We start from the raw sequence: 10,174 nt of genomic DNA on the forward strand, positions 1-10,174 counted from the left end.
TGGTTGTCCCGGAGTTTGTGTCTTAAACTGGCGGGTAGTTGTGGGGAGGCGGATAATGTTAAGTGACTTCAGTGTGAATACACAGGTTAGTAAATGGGGCAGGTAGATGTCAGATGAAATTTACCACTGACAAATGTGAGGTGATACATTTTGGGAGGAAGGAAATAGTAGGAAAATTAAATTAAATGGAAAAGCTTTAAAAGCAGTAGAGGAGCAGAACAGTAAAGAGGTGTAAGATTCTAGCTGATGCCTTGTCTTATTAATTAGCAGGTTCGAGAGTCCAGTCTCAGCAACTTTAACACCTTACTAAGAAATATAAGATGAGCAGATTCTCTGTCCTCCACCATACCTTACATTGATCCTCTATCAGAGTAAACATGCAAATCCCGCGGGTCCACAGTAACTTACACGAGGTCAGCCCGCTGGATGGAACCTCGGGCACCCTGAGCTTGATCTCCAGTGTCTCCAGTCCCGACTGCCCCCTTACATCAGGATCCCCTCACTTTTATACCCTGCAGTGATCCATCTCTGGCACCGGACTCTGGGTTTTGGCAGGAAGCGAGGAAAAGACAGCTGGAATTTCTCTAATCTGTGATTTACAAGGACACATTCCCTGGTTCCCAGCAGTTACTTTTCTTCAGTAATTTTCTCATTTTTCCCTAAACTACCCTGCCTGCTGTTAATCATGTTATTTCTTATAGTTTCACAATTATAGGTATAAACATCACACATTATAATCTAGTCTATTCTATTACTCACCCTGGTTTAAGCTTACCCTGTTCTTTCTCCTGATCTGATTACAGATTCCAACCAGTCGATTCAGTGAATGGAATGTCTTATCAGTGTTGCCATGGCGACCTGTCTGCAGTGAAACGCCTGTTTGAGTTTCTAACTCAGACTAAACTTCTCTTTCCCAAAATACACATTCTATCAGACATTTTATGCTAATGTATTTTAACCATGTTATGTTAATATCTCTAAAACCTACAAGCAGTTCAGATACACAAACCTTTAAAAGTGGGAGGACAAGTTGATAAAGGGGCATTCACTCCAAGGTCCCTTTATTCCTCTACACTACTCAGTGTCCTACCATTTAATGTGTATTCCCTTTCATTGTTAGCCCTCCCCAAATGCATTACCTCACACTTCTCCGGATTGAATTCCATTTGCCACTGTTCTGCCCACCCGACCAATTTATTGGTATCTTTCTGCAGTCTACAGCTTCCTTCTTCAGTATCAACCACACAGCCAATTTTAGCATCTGCAAATTTCTTAATCATACCCCCTATATTCAAGTCTAGATCATTGATATATACCACAAAAAGCAAGGGACCTAGCACTGAGCCCTGTGGGACTCCACTGGAAACAGCCTTCCAGTCACAAAAACACCCATCAACCATTACCCTCTGCTTCCTGTCTCCGACCCAGTTTTGAATTCAACTTGACACTGCCCTGGATCCCATGGGCTTTTAACTTCGTGACCAGTCTGCCATGTGGAACCTTATCAAAAGCCTTGCTAAGGTCCATATACACTGCATTAAATGCACTACCCTCATCTATCCCCCTTGTTAGCTCCTCAAAAAATTCAATCAAATTTGTCAGACATGACCTTCCCTTAACAAATCCGTGCTGACTATTCTTGATTAATCCGTGTCTTTCTAAATGAAGATTTATCCTGTCCTTCAGAATTCTTTACAATAATTATCCCACCACCGAGGTTAGGCTGACTGGCCTGTAATTACTCAGTCTATCCTTTTCTCCCTTTTTAAACAAGGGTACCACATTAGCAGTCTTCCACACCAGAGCTGTGTGATTGGTTCAATCTGTATATCACTGAAGGGTCCTTTTAAATTTGAGTGGTCAGGTATTCAAATTCCCGGTAACTAATCCCGGATATAAAAGAGGGGGGAGCTGTGTTTAAATCAAAGAGTCTCCTTGGAGATTCTCTGAGTGAAGGACCTGGTCAGCTTGAAACACCTGAAAGAGAGAAATTTCCAATTAGTAGTTTTTGACCAATATCGACTCCCACAGGGATGGGGAATTCTAGAATAAGGCAGGAACCGTTCAGGATTTGAAAGGTATTAACAAAGGATTCGAGGGACTCTTACATTTGGGATCTTTCATTATTTTGTCCACTCGAGGAGTTAGATAACAGGCTTCTTCCTGTGAACATAGAGCTGGATTATTAGGCCGTGACGTGTTTATTTCTTCGTATTTTGTTAAATATATTTTCTGAGTGGATTTAAATTTAAAATCAGGTTTGCAGGCGTGATGCTCTATTCACACATCGAAGGTGAGAGAGATGCTGTGGGACACACACTAAGCCCAGTAGCTGAAAGTGATTAACAGACTGGGTTTTGTGTTTGGTGATCCCGGGCGTGTTACCGATACCTTCCCTGGATACCAAGGCTAGGAGAGGCACTCTGGACTGTATGGGGAGCTGGGACTTGTCCATGAGAGTAACCGAAGGTATGAGAACTGAAATAATCTAGAGTTAGAAAGGAGAACAGGCCCAGAAATGGAGCAGTCGGTAACAGGACATCAATTAGTCTCCTCTTATCTTGGAGACGTCAAGGACTCAACACATTGTGTTTGAAACAAAGCTGATTTATTTGACATATATAGAATCATAGAATGGTGACAGCACAGCAGGAGGCCATTCGGCCTGTCGAGCCCGTGCCAGCTCTCTGCAAAACCACTTCAGCTAGTCCCACTGCCCTACCTTTTCCCCATAGCCCTGCAATTCCCTTTTGAAAGCCGTGATTGAATCTGCCTCCACCATCCTTTCAGGCAGTGCATTCCAGAACCTAACCACTCGCTGCATAAAAAAGTTTTTCCTCATGTCGCCTTTGGTTCTTTTGCCAATCACCTTAAATCTGTGTCCACTGGTTCTCGACCCTTCTGCCAATGGGAACAGTTTCTCTCTATCTACTCTTTCCAGACCCCTCATGATTTTGAACACCTCTATCAAATCTCCACTCAACCTTCTCTGCTCTAAGGAGAACCACCCCAGCTTCTCCAGTCTATCCACGTAACTGAAGTCCCTCATCCCTGGAACCATTCTTGTAAATCTTTTCTGCACCCTCTCTAAGACCTTCACATCCTTCCTAAAGTGTGGTGCCCAGAATTGGACACAATTCGCCAATTGAGGCAGAACCAGTGTTTTATAAAGGTTCATCATAACTTCCTTGCTTTTGGACTCTATGCCTCTATTTATAAAGCCCAGGATCCCGTATGCTTTTTTAACCACTTTCTCAACCTGCCCTGCCACCTTCAACGATTTGTGCACACATACCCCCAGGTCTCTCTGTTCATGCACCCACTTTAGGATTGTACCCTTTAGTTTATATTACCTCTCCTCGTTCTTCCTACCAAAATGTATCACTTCGCACTTTTCTGCGTTAAATTTTATCTGCCACGTGTCCGCCCATTCCACCAGCCTGTCTATGTCTTCTTGAAGTCTATCACTATCCTCCTCACTGTTCACTATACTTCCAAGTTTTGTGTCATCTGCAAATTTTGAAACTGTGTCCTGTACACCAAGTCTAAGTCATTAATATATATCAAGTAAAGCAGTGGTCCTAGTACCGACCCCTGAGGAACACCACTGTGTACCTTCCTCCAGTCCGAAAAACAACCGTTCACCACTACTCTCTGTTTTCTGTCACTTTGCCAATTTCGTATCCATGCTGCCACTGTCCCTTTTATTCCATGGGCTTCAACTTTGCTGGGAAGCCTATTATGTGGCACTTTGTCAAACGCCTTTTGGAAATCCATGTACACCACGTTAACCGCATTGCCCTCATCAACCCTCTCTGTTACCTCATCAAAAAACTCGATCAAGTTAGTTAAACTTATTTGCCTTTAACAAATCCATGCTGGCTTTCCTTAATTAATCCACATTTCTCCAAGTGACTGTTAACTTTGTCCCTGATTATCATTTCCAAAAGCTTCCCCACTACTGAGGTTAAACTGACTAGCCTGTAGTTGCTGCGTTTATCCTTACATCCTTTTTTGAACAAGGGTGTAACATCTGCAATTCTCCAGTCCTCTGGCACCACCCCTGTATCGAAGGAGGATTGGAAGATTATGGCCAGTATCTCCGCGATTTCATCCTTAACCTCCCTCAGCATCCGAGGATGCATCCCATCAGGTCCTGGTGACTTATCAACTTTAAGTTCAGACAGCCTTTCTAGTACCTCCTCTTTATCAATTCTTATCTCAACCAGTATCTCCACTACCTCCTCTTTCACTATGACTTTAGCAGCATCTGCTTCCTTGGTGAAGACAGATGCAAAGTACTCATTTAATACCTCAGGCATGGCCTCTGCCTCCATGCATAGGTCTCATAAGAACATAAGAAACAGGAGCAGGAGTGGCCATTCGGTCTTTCAAGCCTGCTCCGCCATTCAATGAGATCATGGCTGATCTTCTGCCTCAATTCCATTCACTGGCCCTATCGCCGTATCCCTTGATGCCCTTACTAGTCAGAAATATATCCACTTCTGTTTGGAATATACCCAATGACTGAGCCTCCACAGCCCTCTGAGGTAGAAAATTCCAAAGATTCATCACCCTCTGTGTGAAGAAATTTCTCATCATCTCAGTCCTGAATGGCCGACCCTTTATCCTGAGGCTGTGACCCCCTGGTTCTAGACTCCCCAGCCAAGGGAAACATTCTCCCAGCATCCACCCTATCAAGTCCTGTAGTAATTTTGTATGCTTCAATGAGATCCCCTCTCATTCTTCTGAATTCAAGAGAATACAGGCCCAGTTTACTCAATCTCTTCTCATACGACAGTCCCGCCATCCCAGGAATTAATTTCATGAACCTTCGTTGCACTCCCTCTGTGGCAAGTATATCCTTCCTTAGGTAAGGAGACCAGAACTGTACACAGTACTCCAGGTGTGGTCTCACCAAGGCCCTATAGAATTGCAGTAAGACTTCATTACTCCTGTACTCAAATCCTCTTGTAATGAAGGCCAGCATACCATTTGCCTTCCTAATGGCTTGCTGCACCTGCACATTCACTTTCAGTGACTCATGTACAAGGACACCCAGGTCCCTTTGAGCATCTGCATTCCCCAATCTTTCACCATTTAGGAAATACTCTGCCTTTCTGTTTTTTCTACCAAAGTGGATAACTTCACATTTATCCACATTATATTCCATCTGCCATGTTCTCGCCCACCCACTGAGCCCGTCGAGATCCACTTGAAGCTTCTTCACATCCTCTTCACAACTGACACTGCCACCTAGCTTTGTATCATCAGCAAATTTGGAAATGTTACATTTAGTCCCCTCATCCAAATCATTGATATAGATTGTGAATAGCTGGGGCCCAAGCACCGACCCTTGCGGTACCCCACTAGTCACAGCCTGCCATCCTGAAAAAGACCTGTTTATCCCTACTCTTTGTTTTCTGTCTGTTAACCAATTCTCAATCCTTCTTACCCCTAATTTTGTTCACCAACCTCTTGTGTGGGACCTTATCAAAGGCCTTCTGAAAATCCAAATACACATCTACCAGTTCCCCTTTGTCTACGCCACTAGTTACAACCTCAAAGAACTCCAATAGGTTTGTCAAACAGGATTTCCCTTTCATAAATCCACTTTGACACTGCCCAATCTTACTATTAGTTTCTAAGTGCCCAGTTATTGCATCCATTATAATAGATTCCAGCATTTTCCCAACTACTCATGTGAGGCTAACAGGTCTGAAGTTCCCCGTTTTCTCTCTCCCTCCTTTCTTAAATAGCGGGGTTGCATTTGCTATCCTCTAATCTGCAGGAACTATTCCAGAATCTATAGAATTTTGGAAGATGACAACCAATGCGTCCAGTATCCTAATGGCCACCTCTTTCAAAACCCTAGGATGTAGATCATCCGGTCCTTGGGATTTATCGACTTTTCGTCCCATTAATTTTGCTAGTACTGTTTGTTTACTAATAATAATTTTTTTAAGTTCCTCATTCTTGCCACAGCCTTGGTTTTCTCGTATTTCTGGGAGGTTTTTTGTGTCTTCCTCCGTGAAGGCAGAAACAAAGGGCTGGATTTTGCTAGGGCCGGGGAGGCGGGATTGGAGGCGTGTGGGGAATAAAAATCGCAAAACTGGCGTGCGGGCCCAAACCCGCCTCCATCCCGCCTCCACGCAATTTTCCTAAATTCGTGTCTGCTGGTTCTGACTCCGTCCCGCCTCCAGGAGGCGGGATAGGCCCTTAAGGCCCTTAACAAGCCCTCAATTTTCTCTATAATCCCATTTTCCTAACCACTTGCAAGTTTACTCGTTTTCCCACGTGAAACACGCCTGGTGGGAAACACACATCTGAAACCTGGCGGGAGCACAACTGGCTTGTGAAGTAGCAGCTGCAGCTCAACCATTAAATGGCAGATTTGAACAGGCTTTAATTGCAGGTGGCATAACTTTGCTCTCTCAGGTCTGGGGGATCTTTCAGAAGGCATACCCACAGCTCTGGAAGTTTGCAGCCTGACAACCATCTCCAGTGTGACCTCCTGGGAAACCCCTCTCGCCACCTTCACTCAGCGCTTCCTCAACTGAGGCATCTACCAGAAGCATGGGAGCCATTTTTGTCCTGCCCTTCTGGATATTACATGAGGCCGCCCAACAGCAGCAGCAACAACAGTTGCGCCAAGCTGCTGCTGCCCCACCTGAGGATGCACAGGCCAGAAGGGGCCAGCGCATGGAAGGCCGTCGGCGCAGGAGATACCCCCCAAACAGGGTCTACAGACGCAGGGTCAGCTACCTCAACATGTCTGAGCAGCAGTGCCAAAGGTGGCTCCGACTTTCGCGAGAGATAGTGGCTGACATTTGCGCAATGCTGCAGCAAGACCTGGAGCCCAGAGGAGCAGCTGGACACCCCTTATCAGTGGCCGTCAAAGTCACCATCGCACTCAACTTTTTTGACTCAGGCTCATTCCAGGGATCAGCAGCAGACATCAGCGGCATCTCCCAGGCGGCCGCACTCACCTGCATCAAGCGGGTAACCGATGCCCTCTTTACCATCGCGCACAATCACATCCATTTCACCAAGGATCGAGCAAGTGTCATGGCGAGAGCGGTTGGATTTGCTAATCTTGCAGGCTTTCCAAGGGTGCAGGGCATCGTTGATTGCACACATGTGGCCCTTAAGGCTCCCCATCGCAATCCTGGTGTTTTTGTCAACCGCAAGGGCTTCCACTCCCTCAACGTTCAGCTGGTGTGTGACCACAAGAAGGAAATTTTGCATGTTTGTGCCTGTAAGGGCTGCGCAAGAGTCTGCTGCTCCTGCGGCTGTGCAGTGGTTGAGACGCCGATCTCACTTAGGTGCTGACTCAGGTGGGGCTCTGACCGAGGACTTGTCAGTGGCATGGAAGTTTGAGCGCTTGGAGAGGAGCCCCCACCTCCTTGTTCTCTGCCACCATCATCCCTCTCATGGGTCAGATCCCCCTCAGCGCTTGCAAGTGGCGAGAGAGCACCTTGCTGCACATCAGGGGAGCCATGGGGACCCGTGTCGGGACTGGCAGTCCTTCTCAGAGGGACTGCCATGAAGGTCTGGTTTCTCTGTTCAATCGCTGCCCATCACTCCTCTAGAGATGTCAGTCTAGTCTGAACACTCACCATGTTTTCAACACTCGCGCGACTTATCTCCTCCATGGCCGTAGCCAGCCTTTCCACGGAGGTTGCCATCCTTTCCGTGGTAATGCGTTGATGCGCCAATGACTCCACAAAGGCTCTGCTCATGTTAGCGACGGACTCAACCATTCGCTCCACACTCGCAGCAACCCTGGAGACAAAACCTGCCAGAGACTCCTGCATATTTTCCTGGAGTGCCATCACCGCTGATACTGTGGATGGACCCAGAGGCAGAGGGTCGACATGCAGCTGAGCCGAGCTGGGAGAGTGCTGCGCCCTCCGACTAGGACTCTCCACTGCTGTCCCTGTCTCCACCATCTGCTGAGGCTCACTTGTGAGCTGTGATACACCAGGTGACAACACTACTCTATGTCCCGAAGGTCCCACCGAGGTGTGAGTGTCTGCGCTGGTGCTGGGTGCGTTGCCTTCTGCTGACGCTGCGCCCTCAGAGGTTGCAGCTTCCTCTGAGGAGTCTGGATGCTGAGGCTGAACCTCCTCCTGCGTCCTGGAGACAGGAGCTTGCGATGGTCCTGTGGGGGAGTAAAGGAAAGTGTCAGAGATGAGAGGCCAGGGTTACCTGCACAGTGCTTATTGCAGGTGATCAGAGGTCCATCTGCTAGAGCTTCCAAGTCATTATCAGCGAGTCATGCAATGCAATTGAGAGAGAGTTGGAAAACTCTTCTGTCACCAGCTTGCTCTGCTGCACCGGTCTCTCCGTCCCCCACTTGTGTGTCGTCCTGGATGCCGACGATCTCCAGGATTGCCTCCTCCCATGGGGTCAGCTGGGCTAAGGAGGCTGCCCCTCCCCCTGTCCTGGCTCACTCTTTTCGGTTGTGAGCTCTCTTTTCCTGCAATGGGGGAGACAAGTGGAGTTTGAGCGAGAATGAAGGAGTGAATGTAGAGAATCGATGGCATAGATGCTTAGAAGGAGAGAAAGATGGAGTGAGATGGCAAGACCAAGGGCCCTCCCTATGTGATGTAAGTTGTTTTCATAGCATGACAGTGATAGGGAGTGTGAGGGCTGCATAGTCCATTAGCTAGGTGAATGTGACCATAGAGAGAGAGGGAGTGGGAAAGGGCACATGGATGTCAGTGTCAAGTGGGATGTGGAGGAAGAGATTGGTAAAGCTGAGAGCTGGTGAGGAAAGGCAATGGGGATCAGATTAAGAGTGATGGGAACATCATACTCACGTTTCCAGTGCGCAGAAGGTCATGGAAGCGTTTCCGACACTGGATCCATGTTCTGCTGGTATTCGAGCTGGTGTTCACCTGCTCTGCCACCCTCAGCCACACAGCCTTGGTTTGCTGGGGTGGCTTCTTCCTCCCCGAGGAGGGGAAGAGCACCTCCCTGCTCTCTGTCGCTCCCTCCACCAATGCCTGGAGGGCTGCCTCGTCAAATCTGGGGGATGCCTTACTCCGATGTGTCGCCATGATTGATGATGGTAGCAGCAGCTGCCAGGGCCAGAAACTTGGCAGTCTGCTGAAGTGAGCAAGGCTTGTGGAAGCCCTTAAATGAAGCAGCAGTGATGATGTCATCGGAGGCGAGCTTCCCACCCGAAAAGCTCTCCGGCTAGGGGTTCCCACACGTGGGGAATCAATTGGGCTATAAAATCAAAATTGCATCAATTTCCCACATCGTTCAGGATTCGTGTGGGAAACACGAAATGTGGGGAACACGACCCCAACCCGCCCCCGTAGCAAAATCCAGCCCAAAGTATTTATTTAATTTCCCTGCCATTTCCTCATTCCCCATTATAAATTCCCCCGTCTCTTACTGTAAAAGACCTACATTTACCTTCGCAAGTCTTTTCCGTTTCACATACCTATAGAAGCTTTTACAATCCATTTTTATATTTTTTGCTAGTTTGTGCTCATATTCCATTTTCCCTTTCTTTATCAATTTCTTGGTCCCCCTTTGCTGATTTCTAAAAAGATCCCAATCCTCAGGCTGACCGCTTTTTCTGGCAACTTTATAAACTTCCTCCTTCGACTTAATACTAGCTTTAATTTCTTTTGTTAGCCATGGTTGGATCACATTTCCTTTTGGGTTTTTATGCCCTGGAGGAATATATGTTAGTTGCAAATTATGCTTTATTTCCTTGAATGTTAGCCATTGTATATCCACCTTCATACCTTTTAGTGTAATCTCCCAATCTACCATGGCCAACTTGTCCCTCATACCCTTGTAGTTTCCTCTGTTTAGATTGAAGACTGTAGTTTTAGATTGGACTACATCACTCTCAAACTGCTGCAACTGTACAGGGTATTAGTGAGACCACACCTGGAGTACTGCGTACTGTCTCCATTCCCATGCCGAGGGGATTGCTGTATCAGACAGGAGGGGCAACATTTGGGGACTCTCGATTCTCCACCAATTCCCATTCCCCTTCTTTCTGCTGGATAATGGAGGTGCCACTGTGTGTAATCTTCAAATGTAAGAAGTCACACAACACCAGGTTATAGTCCAACAGCTTTATTTGAAATCACAAGCTTTCGGAGCGCTGCTCCTTCTTCACTTCACCTGAAGAAGGAGCAGCGCT

Source organism: Somniosus microcephalus, chromosome 4 (assembly GCF_052327205.1).
Source record: "Somniosus microcephalus isolate GS21.2 chromosome 4, FLI_Smic_1.0, whole genome shotgun sequence".
Taxonomy (NCBI): domain Eukaryota; kingdom Metazoa; phylum Chordata; class Chondrichthyes; order Squaliformes; family Somniosidae; genus Somniosus; species Somniosus microcephalus.